This window comes from Rana temporaria, chromosome 1, assembly GCF_905171775.1.
Source record: "Rana temporaria chromosome 1, aRanTem1.1, whole genome shotgun sequence".
Lineage (NCBI taxonomy): Eukaryota > Metazoa > Chordata > Amphibia > Anura > Ranidae > Rana > Rana temporaria.
The window spans coordinates 157,311,576-157,324,113 of NC_053489.1; positions in this window are offsets into that span (position 1 = coordinate 157,311,576).

The following is a 12,538-nucleotide window of genomic DNA, read 5'->3' on the forward strand; positions in this document are numbered from 1 at the left end:
TAGCTGTACGTCGGTCCCTTTAAGCGGTATAGCAGGCGGAGGCTGCACAGCGGGTCTGCCAATGCTCGTGGCCAGCGGTCGCGATGACCGCTGGCCACGCGCGATTGCGGGCACGAGAGGCAGAACAGGGACGTGTGTGTGTCTGTGTGTGTAAACACACACATCCCAGTTCTGTGAGGAGAGAGAGAGAAAGATTGTGAGTCCTACGAGCTGGAAACCACAATCTCTCATCTCCTATAGTCAGTCCCCTCCCCCCACAGTTAGAACACACATATAGGGAACACAGTTAACCCCTTGATCGCCCCCCTAGTGTTAACCCCTTGATCGCCTCCTAGTGTTAACCCCTTCCCTGCCAGTGACATTTACACAGTAGTCAGTGCATTTTTATAGCACTGATTACTGTATAAATGCCAATGGTCCCAAAAATATGTCAAAAGTGTCCGATATGTCCACCATAATGTCATAGTCCCGATGAAAATCGCAGATTGCTGCTATTACTAGTAAAAAAAAAAAAAAAAAAAAAAGCCATAAATGTATCCCCTATTTTGTAGACGCTACAACTTTTGCGCAAACTAATCAATATAAGCTTTTCGCGATTTGTATTACCAAAAATATGTAGAAGAAAACATATCGGCCTAAACTGAGGAAAAAATTACCCTTTTTAAAAAAAAAAAATTGGGATATTTATTACAGCAAAAAGTACAAAATGCAAACATACACATGACAAAAATGTAAAGGCATAAAGTTCACTCCTGCAAAAACAAGTGTATAAAAAATAAAATAAAAAAATTTATGAAATGACTCAAGTGAAAAATATACAATTCAGTTCATAAAAAGGTGCATAAAAAATGTCCAACTGGCAAACCCTTATACAAAAGGGGAACTAAGTGAACCAAGTATGTGAAAAACTTCTGTGCTCTTCAAGGGAATCGGGTGAACCAAATATAAGGCAACTTCAGTGCTCTTCAAAACACAAAGGGCCAGATCCACAAAGCACTTACGCCGGCGTATCTCGAGATGCGCGGCGTAAGTGTAAATATGCGCCGGCGTATCTATGCGCCGTATCCCCAAAACGAGATGCGCCTGAAAACCAGATTTTTCCAACCGACGTAAAAAGATTACACCGGCGCATCGTGGGCGTAAAAATACGCTAGACGCACCATTGTTTTGCTATGCAAATATGCAAATAAGGGAGATACGGTGATCCACAAAAGTACGTTTGACCGGCGCATGCTACGCACTGTGCGCATCAGCTGTACGTCCGGTCTAAAGTTACCCCTCATAAAAGCAGCTTTAACTTTGCACCAGACGTGTGCAGGTCAGCTAGAGCAACACTGTTAGGGACGAGCTGAGCAGCCACACTTGCAGGACAACAATCTGTATGCCAACATGCCAGGGGCATCCATGGTCATAGCTATACTACTGGCTTTAGATGCGCGCAGAAGGAGGAGGGAACGGAGGAGGGCACGGGAGAGGATATACCGCACACGCATAGACGTCTTTGGCATGTGTGATTCTGAGGTGTATCGCATCTTCAGATTCATCCCTACTGCCATCATGGAATTAACCACAACCCTGCAGGATGACATCACCAGCCCAACAAACCGCTCACATGCAGTGCAGCCACTGGTCAGGTACTGGCAACACTCCATTTCCTTGCCAGTGGCTCTTTTCAGTGTACAAGTGGAGTGGTGGTTGGGATGGCACAATCCTCCATTAGCAGATGTGTGCACCAGGTTACCCCGCAATCCTCAGACTCATGTCCGGTGGAGGCTGCGGACTGGCCAGATGGCCCAGCACCCTTCTGCACATCGGTGGATGACACAAAACATACACAGGTTGGAGGATCCACACACTTGTCACATATTCCCTCCCCCCCCACACATGCTACTCACCAGATAGAGAAAAAAAAACGTACCTGTCCTCACGGCCTCCTCAATGGAGTCAAAGCCAGGCAGCCCCTCCACTTGCTGCCTGTGGAAGCACTGGGCCACCGCATGCTCCTCAGCAGTCAGCCTAATAGTGCATGGTGGTCCCCCCTCCAGTGCCCCTGGCATGAGCGACCATCTTTGCCAGCTTCCCACGGACCACACGCCTAAGATCATTTATCTTTTTTTGGATCCCATTGCGGGTCCGGGTCTCACCCCCCAACGCATTGACATCGTCTGTGATGTCCTGCAGTATCTTCCTCCTCCAGGCCGGGGTGGTGTTGGCACTCTCAGGGCCATGCAGCAAACTACCAAAGCGGGTATTGTCCCTCACAATGATCTCCTTCTCCCGCAAGGAGTAGTTTAGCTTCCTCTTCCTCTCAGTCATCTTTACAAAACACACGATCCAAAACACTCTCCAAAACACTCTTCAAAAACCACAACGACACGACACAAACCAACAAACAGCCACAGACAACGGAACAAAAGCACCTTGCTTCAGGAAGGGAAACAAATGGATGTACTTTTGCAATGGAAGGGCGTATGTCTGGGCCTATTTATGCACTGGGCGTATCTCACTAAGTACGCCGGGCCTAGTTCCTATCTCACTGATTGCGCCGGGCCGAGTTCTGAGCATGCGCAGAGAGGCTCTGACCATAGTCGCCCTCATGCGCATGCGCAGTCCGGCCAGCCCTTCATTTGCATGGGGTCACGGCTCATTTCAATGGAACATGCCCACGTCCTTCCCACTTTCAATTACGCCGGCTTACACCTCGGAATTTACGTCGCGAAATTTGGGCGAAAATACTATGAGGATACGGTACTTGCGTCTCTAAGTTGAGCTGGCGTAACGTAAATGAGATGCGCTACGCCGGTCTATATATGCGCCGATGTACGTGGATCTGGCCCATAGACTTTAATATTCCATCACCACATTCACTTCACTTCTTACCGGATAGCAGTAGTTTCAAGCATTGGATAATAATCCCACCATGCTCCAGCAGACTGAGCTGTAAAAACAAACCAAATTCCAGATAACAGCAGTATCAGACACTGAACAATGATTCCATCAGGCTCCAACAATTTAAGCTGTAAAAGTGTACCCGGTTTTTCAATGGATGCAAGAATCTCAGTATCTTTGGAAAAGCTGAAATCCAATCTGGCAGCTCAATGATAAATCCCAGGGCATAAGGGAAGAAGAGGAAAACCGTGTAGTGCAAAATGTTTCAACAAAGGGGTTTATTAAAACAGCACACTAAAAACTTACATCAAGGCAACCAAACATCAGCAAAAATAAATGCACATAAAAAAACAGAGCGGTGGTTTGCACCAGCCAGCTCAAACGATTAGACGTCTCACAATGGGCACCCGACTAGTTTGTCCATAATAGGCCTTAGCTGATTTGTTTCTCTATTACGGAGGACTAAAGAGACCGAGATTCCTGCGTCCATTGAAAAACTGGGTCCACTTTTTGGAGCCTGATGGGATCATTGTCCAGTGTTGATACTGCTGTTATCTGGAATTTGGTTTGTTTTTATAGCCCAGTCTGTTGGAGCATGGTGGGATAATTATCCAATGCATGAAACTACTGCTATCTGGTAAAGCCTCGTACACACGATCAGTTTTCCTGACAGGAAAACTGTGAGGAGAGCTTTTGGCTGGGAATCCCGGCCGTGTGTATGCTCCTCCTTTTTTTTCCGACGGGACAACTGCACAAAAACCAACTCTCTTTTTTCCCACCGGAAAATCTGGCAGACTTTTGCCCGGCAGTTTTTAGCAGTTTTCCTATGGGAAAAACTGCGATGGAACATACAAACGGCCGGGATTCCCGACCAAAGCTCCATCGCAGTTTTCCTGTCAGGAAAACCGGCCGTGTGTAGGGGAAAGACTGAACCAAGCAGGTTCTCGGCTTTCCCCTTGGGATTTCTGACGGGAACTTTTCCCGTCGGAAATCCCGTACGTGTGTACGAGGCATAACATGTGAATCTGTGGTGATGGGATATTAAAGTCTTTGGGCCAGATTCAGAGACAGCAGCGTTTTTTTGTGCAGGCGTAGCGCATCTCATATGCGCTACGCCGACGTAACATAGAGAGGCAAGAGCAGTATTCACAAAGCACTTGCTCCCTAAGTTACGTTGGCGTAGTGTAAATGGGCCGGCGTAAGCCCGTCTAATTCAAATTGGGAAGGTAGTGGGCATGTTGTATTTAAATTAGACGTGACCCCATGCAAATGAATTCCCGAACGAACGGCGCATGCGCACGCATGCTCAGAATCATGTCGCATATACTCTCTAAGATACGTCGGCTCAATGCTTTCGACGTGAATGTAACCTACGCCCAGCCCCATTCACGTACGACTTGCGCAAACGACGTAAAATCCGACGGCTGTTTTCCGACGTCCATACCCTAACATGACTTACCCCAGCTTTATGAGGGATAACTTTACGCCGGACGTACGCCTTACGTAAACGGCGTAGCTTACTGAGACGGGCGCAAGTACGTTCGTGAATCGGCGTATCTAGGTCATTTACATATTCGACGCGTAAATCAATGGAAGCGCCCCTAGCGGCCAGCGTAAATATGCACCCAAGATACGACGGCGTAGGAGACTTACGTCGGTCGGATGGAGCCAGAATTCAGGCGTATCTGGTTTCAAGAATACGGAGCATAGATACGACGGCGCATCCTAGAACTTACGCGGCGTATCAACAGATACGTCGGCGTAAGTTCTCTCTGAATCTGGCCCTTTGTGTTTTTAAGAGCACTGAAGTTGCCTTATATTTGGTTCACCCAATTCCCTTGAGGAGCACAGAAGTTTTTCACATACTTGGTTCACTTAGTTTCCTTTTGTATAAGGGTTTGCCAGTTGGACATTTTTATGCACATCTTTGTATGCACATTTTATGCACCTTTTCTTAAACTGAATCATATATTTTTCACTTTATGAGTCATTTCATCCAATTGTTTTATTTATTTTTATACACTTGTTTTTGCAGGAGTGGACTTTATGGCCTTACATTTTTGTCATGTGTATATTTGCACTGTGAATATTCTTATAGATTAGCGCACCGGTCTCTTTCAATTATCCATGCTTATGGTAGGGGTTCAGACTTTTTGGGTTGCAGCTTTTCTTCATCTATATATTTTAATTTATTTATTTATGTGTTTGATTTCTCCATTTCAATAGTCACACTTCCCAGGATTTTAACCCTCTTTGACAAAAAGTACAACATATTGTGTTTTTTTTCAAGACTGTTGCTCTGTTTTTATTTATAGCGCAAAAAATAAAAACCGCAGAGATGATCAAATACCACCAAAAGAAAGCTCTATTTGTGGGAAAAAAGGACGTTAATTTTGTGTGTGTACTGCATCGCACGACCGCGCAATTGTCAGTTAAAGCGATGCAGTGCCGTATCGCATAAAATGGCCCGGTCATTGAGCAGCCAAATCTTCCTGGGCTGAAGTGGTTAATTAGTAAATCACCCACTCTGTCTCATCCTTTATCACCTTTCCTGTCTGTCATTCTCCTTGTTCTTTACCCTTTCTGCTCACTACCATTTGTCAGGGCCACCTTTCTCTTTCTACCCATCTGATAATTTTTCCAGTCTTAACATGTAAACCCAGCTGAGTTTTTTCTTTCGTTCAGCGAGGGGGTTGAACAAAAAAAGAAACCTCATAGATCTCTGCATCTGCAAAAGCAATGTTGATGTAGTGATCTCTTCTGCTGTTCTATTGTATTCTGACAGGGGATACACAGAATATAGATCAGTGCTGCAGTAATTGTCTGCAAGCACTGATCGAAAGCTGGTTTTCCAGCATGACTGTTTGACAGAAAGCTGGTTGTTAGACTGGTTTCTGTTGAACAGACAGTGGCACACACTGACCGAAATTCACCAATTCCACTACGCGTGCACCCAGCTTTATTCTCCAGTCTTGCATTTCCTTATCAAACTCCTTTTGCTGTCTGTCCCACATGTCAGTTACATTTTTACCCCTCTTCATCATTTTAGCCTTCCTTTCCAGTCCAATCTTCCAGTATTGTCTTCCTCTGTTCATTATGTTTCATTTTCCTTTGTAAGTCTTGTGCCCTTTCTTCTTCATGCACCTCTTTGTTACTTTAATTTCCCTCAGCAACTTCTCATCTGTCAGTGTCATCTTTCCTCTCTTGTTCTGTGTATTAGTGTCATTTTCTTTTGTGCGCAATTGCCTGGATCATGTTCTTACACCATCACATTTATCAGTTACATGTCATCTCATCTTGGTTTGTCAATTACTGTACATCTGTAGCAGAGTGCCCATTTACTTGCAATGTTCAGATGCAGGCTCAAGACCCATTACAAACTTTTCAATAACCCCCTAGGTTCCTTGACATGCCCAGGAAAAATATGTTTCTCTGCTTCCCCCCCTTAGAAGCTGAGATAAGTTGCACAAGATAGGGCATGGGTAGCTGGGCAATTGATCTGCAACCAGGTGAAAGGCCCTCCACTTTTATAACAGGGCTATGGGTAGTCAGGATGGATCCCAAGAACACATAGGGCCAAATTCTCAAAAAGTCTGCGTAACTTAAATTTCAGCAGTTAAGTTACACTGACTTAAAATTTCTACCTAAGTGCCCGATCGTCAAAGCACTTAGGTAGAAATTTCAGGCCGTGTAACTTAAGTGCCGCCGTCGTAAGGCGGTCCTCCTCTCCTGGGGGCGTTTAAAATTTAAATGAGGCGCGCTCCCGCGCCGGCCGTACTGCGCATGCGTGTGACGTAATTTTCCCGACGTGCAGCGCGCGAACGTAATTAACGCCGGGCGGCTTTGAGAATTTCGACGGGACACTAAAGTTGCGACGGGTGAAATAAAAAGACGCGCCGGGAAAACAAATGATTATAAAAAAAAAAGACAGCGTCGCTCAGCATGCATTCCTGAGAGGGTGAACTCCATGCCAATTTTCAAAGAAAAAAACGGCATGGGTTCCCCCCCCAGGAGCATACCAGGCCCTTAGGTCTGGTATGGGTTGTAAGGAGACCCCCCCACGCCGAAAAATCGACGTAGGGGGTCCCCCTACAATCCATACCAGACCCGTATCCAAAGCACGCTACCCGGCCGGTCAGGAATGGGAGTGGGGACGAGCGAGCGTCCCCCCCCCTCCTGAGCCGTGCCAGGCCGCATGCCCTCAACATGGGGGGGTTGGGTGCTCTGGGGCAGGGGGGCGCACTGCGGGCCCCCCCACCCCAGAGCACCCTGTCCCCATGTCGATGAGGACAGGACCTCTTCCCGACAACCCTTGCCATTGGTTGTCGGGGTATGCGGGCGGGGGCTTATCGGAATCTGGGAGTCCCCTTTAATAAGGGGGCCCCCAGATACCGGCCCCCCACCCTAAGTGAATGGATATGGGGTACATCGTACCCCTATCCATTCACCTGGAGGCAAAAAGTAAGTTAGTAAACACACAACACAAGGCTTTTTAAAATAATTTATTATTCTGCTCCGGATGCCCCCCCTGTCTTCGTTATTAGCTCAATTACCAGGGGGGGCTTCTTCTTCCACTCTCCGGGGGTCTTCTCCGCTCTCCGGGGGGGGTTTCTTCTTCCGCTCTCCGGGGGGGGCTTCTCCGGACTCCGGACGTCTTCTTCCATCTTCTCCCCTCTTCCGCTGTTGACTCGGCGAACCCCGGTTCTTCTGCAGCTCTCCGGTGCCTTCTTCTTCAGCGCTGGCTGCCTGCTATGTTTGTGTGTTAGCTCGATTTCAAACAGGCAGCCGGCGCGGTCTTCTGTGACGTCAGGGTCTTGTCTTCTGTTCTTCCGATGTTGACTCGTCGCCTGTTGTCGCTGTAATGCTGGAAGCGCGCCTTGCATCACATTTATATAGGCATCACCGTCCCATCATGCTCCGGTAGGTACCCACGTGGTGGGTGCCTACCCACGTGCACCCACCACGTGGGTACCTGCCGGAGCATGATGGGACGGTGATGCCTATATAAATGTGATGCAAGGCGCGCTTCCATCATTACAGTGACAAGAGGCGACGAGTCAACATCGGAAGAAGGGAGAAGAAGAACCTGACATCACAGAAGACCGCGCCGGCTGCCTGTTTGAAATCGAGCTAACACACAAACATAGCAGGCAGCCAGCGCTGAAGAAGAAGGCACCGGAGAGCTGCAGAAGAACCGGGGTTCGCCGAGTCAACAGCGGAAGAGGGGAGAAGATGGAAGAAGCCCCCCGGAGTCCGGAGAAGCCCCCCCCGGAGAGCGGAAGAAGAAACCCCCCCCGGAGAGCGGAGAAGACCCCCGGAGAGTGGAAGAAGACCCCCGGAGAGTGGAAGAAGAAGCCCCCCCCTGGTAATTGAGCTAATAACGAAGACAGGGGGGGCATCCGGAGCAGAATAATAAATTATTTTAAAAAGCCTTGTGTTGTGTGTTTACTAACTTACTTTTTGCCTCCAGGTGAATGGATAGGGGTACGATGTACCCCATATCCATTCACTTAGGGTGGGGGGCCGGTATCTGGGGGCCCCCTTATTAAAGGGGACTCCCAGATTCCGATAAGCCCCCGCCCGCATACCCCGACAACCAATGGCAAGGGTTGTCGGGAAGAGGTCCTGTCCTCATCGACATGGGGACAGGGTGCTCTGGGGTGGGGGGGCCCGCAGTGCGCCCCCCTGCCCCAGAGCACCCAACCCCCCCATGTTGAGGGCATGCGGCCTGGCACGGCTCAGGAGGGGGGGGGCGCTCGCTCGTCCCCACTCCCATTCCTGACCGGCCGGGTAGCGTGCTTTGGATACGGGTCTGGTATGGATTGTAGGGGGACCCCCTACGTCGAATTTTCGGCGGAGGGGGGTCTCCTTACAACCCATACCAGACCTAAGGGCCTGGTATGCTCCTGGGGGGGGAACCCATGCCGGTTTTGAATTTAAAAATTGCCGTGGAGTTCTCCCTCAGGAATGCATACCAAATGCCGTCGCTGGAATGGGCCTTTACAATGTGTGACTAACTTTCCACATTATAAAACCAGCCCTAGTTTTGCGCAGGCAAATTCGGAACTTACGCAGAAATCAAAGTGCTGAAATGCTTTGAAAATCTGCTTAAGTCCTCATTTGCATACGCAAAGCTGCATTTCAATGAGAAATGCCCCCAGTGGCGGATGCGGTACTGCATCCTAAAATCTGACCGTGTAAGTGTCTTACACATGTCAGATTTTCTGCCTAACTTTGGAAAAAGCCTTTTGAGAATCGTTTCCAAAGTTAGGCACAGGGATACGCAGGCTGAACAGCAGTTAAGTCTGCGTATCTCTTTTGAGAATTTGGCCCATAGATTCTATAGAGAAAAAAAAACAATCTTATGTGGGGAGCCCTTCCCAACTGCTAACATAGTACTCTAAATCCAGTGGGACTCTGGGCTTGGATTCCTTTCACTGTGTGAGATACTGTCTACAACCTCCTCAGCTCCCGAAAGTTTTACCCTTTTCATGACCAGGCCATTTTTTGCTATTTAGTACGGCACTACTTTAACTGGTAATTGTGTGGTCATGCAATGCTGTACCCAAATTTAATGTATATATATTATATATATTGTTTCACACAAAAAGAGCTTTCATTTGGTGGTATTTGATCACCACTGAGGTTTTTCTATCAATGAAAAGAATTTGAAAAGAAATAAGGGGCAGATCCACAGGAGAATTACGCCGGCGTATCTATTGATACGCCACGTAATTTCAAAGTTCCCGCGTCGTATCTTTGTTTTGCATCTACAAAACAAGATACGACTGCATCTGGGCTCGATCCGACAGGCGTACGTCTTAGTACGGCGTCGGATCTTAGGTGCATTTTCCCGCTGGCCGCTAGGTGGCGCTTCCGTCGAATTCCGCGTTGAGTATGCAAATTAGCTAGATACGGCGATCCATGAACGTACGTCCGGCCGGCGCATTTTTTTTACGTCGTTTGCGTTCGGCTTTTTCCGACGTATAGTTACCCCTGCTATATGAGGAGTATCCTATGTTAAGTGTGGCCGTCGTTCCCGCGTCGAATTTTGAATTTTTTACGTCGTTTGCGTAAGTCGTTCGCGAATAGAATGACGTCACCGTCGTAAGCATTGGCTTGTTCCGGTTTAATTTCGAGCATGCGCACTGGTATATCCTTACGGATGGCGCATGCGCCGTTACAAAAAACGTCATTTACGTCAGGTCACAACGTATTTACATAAAACACGCCCCCATCACAACGATTTGAATTGCGCGCCCTTACACCGCCAAAATTACACTACGCCGCCGTAACTTACGGTGCAACTTCTTTGAGGATAAGGAAAATACGCTGTAAGTTACGGCGGCGTAGTGTATCAGAGATACGCTACGCCGGCCACAACAATGCGCCGCGCTGCGAGGATCTGGCCCTAAATGTTTACTTTCTGCTATAAAACATATCCAATAAAAAAAAAAAAAAAAATCTAGTTTCTTGATACATTTTGGCCTAAATGTATCCTGCTACATGTCTTTGTTAAAAAAAAGTGCATATTGATTGGTTTGCATGAAAGTTATAGCATCTAAAACAATGGTATATATATGTACTGGATTTTTTTGTTTATACTACTAATAGCGGTGATCAGCGACTTATAATGGGATTGCAATAGCGCGGCGGGCAGTCTGACACTAACTTAAGGGAGAACTAAAGCCTCGTACACACGATCATTTGTTGCATGCTAGTCTCATGTCGAAAGTGAAGAGGTTACTCACCATACGTATATTCTTGGACGACAGAATTCAACTTCAGAAGTGACTTAATGTGTGGAATCATTTTGTATGTGTTCTTTCCTTTCCGAGCATGCGTAGTCTTGCTCTTACGATTTTCTTTGAACGTAGACCAAACTAATTAAACATGGGGGGTTATTTACAAAAGGCAAATCCACTTTACACTACAAGTGCAAAGTGCACTTGAAAGTGCAGTTGCTGTAAATCTGAGGGGTAGATCTGAAATGAGAGGAAGCTCTGCTGATTTTATTATCCAATCATGTGCAAGCTAAAATGCAATTTCAAGTACACTTTGCACTTGTAGTGCAAAGTGGATTTGCCTTTAGTAAATAACCCCCAATGTGTTCACATCCAACAAAAATGTTATAGTCCGCACATCCAGCTTTTGTCTTACAAAAAATCGTAATCGCATTGTCGAAAGCACCATACTAACGATCAGAAAATCGGCAGATCGTTCGTCGGATTAAATTTTACTTCGAATTTTCGTATAGTATGTACGGGTACTGCCACTGACATCACCAGTGACACTAATAGACTGGATAAGAATGAGAGCGATTGCCAACTCAGGGCTCTTGGCTGTGATTGGACCCCAGGCAGTCCGCAAGTGGTTAAGGATAATCAGATATATCTTTTTGTGTTCTGAGCTGTTTTATTGAAATAGCGATTGTTTTATAGTTCTATAGAGACTATGCTTTGTAGTCCTATGTTACCCTGAGTCACAGAGACATGGCAGGGTATGTATGTTATTTGCCATTCTCACCTTGTTTTGCATTAATGATTTGATCTTTGCACTTGTTTAGTAAACTTCGAGTTACTTTTACTCTCTGTATGATCATTCTGCCAATTACACACCCTGTATCTTCCTTTGGTTTCACTTCTAATCAATTATTCCGTTTTATTACATTTTCTCACCAAGCAAATGTTTCTCTTTGTCCTGTTTTACCCAACACTCTACCCATCTAACCTGTCCTAAATATCCCTTTCCTTTAAGAACCATTCATCCCACTTAGTTTTGTTTGCCATTTTACAGTGCCATGAAAAAGTATTCATACCCCTTGAAATTTTCCACATTTTGTCCTGTTACAACCAAAAACGTAAATGTATTTTTTGGGGATTTTTATGTGATAGACCAACACAAAGTGGCATATAATGAAGTTGAAGAAAAATGATAAATGAATTTCAAAATTGTTTACAAATAAATATGTGAAAAGTGTGACGAGCATTTGTATTCAGTCCCTCTGAGTCAATACTTTGTAGAACCACCTTTTACTGCAATTACAGCTGCAAGTCTTTTTGGGGATGTCTCTACCAGCTTTGCACATCTACAGAGTGACATTTTTTCCCATTCTTCTTTGTAAAATAGCTCAAGTTCTGTCAGATTGGATGGAGAACGTCTGTGAACAGCAATTTTCAAGTCTTGCCACAGATTCTCAATTGGATTTAGGTCTGGACTTTCTAACACATGATGCTTTGATTTAAACCATTCTATTGTAGCTCTGGGTGCATGTTTAGGGTCGTGTTCCTCCTGGAAGGTGAACCTCCGACCCAGTCTCAAGTCTCAAGTCTTTTGCAGGCTCTAATGTCATGTACACACGATCGGATTTTTCGTGGGAAAAACCTTGGATGGTTTTTCCGACGGAATTCCGCTCAAGCTTGGCTTGCTTACACACGGTCACACAAAAGTTCTCCGAACTTTCGACCATCAAGAACGCGGTGATGTACAACACTACGACGAGCCGAGAAAATGAAGTTCAATGCTTCCGAGCATGCAAATTGTTTCCGAGCATGCCCCGGAATTTTGCGCGTCGGAATTGCTATAGACGATGGGATGTTCCCATAGAATTCTTTTTACGTCTGAAAATTTGAGTACCAGCTCTCAATCT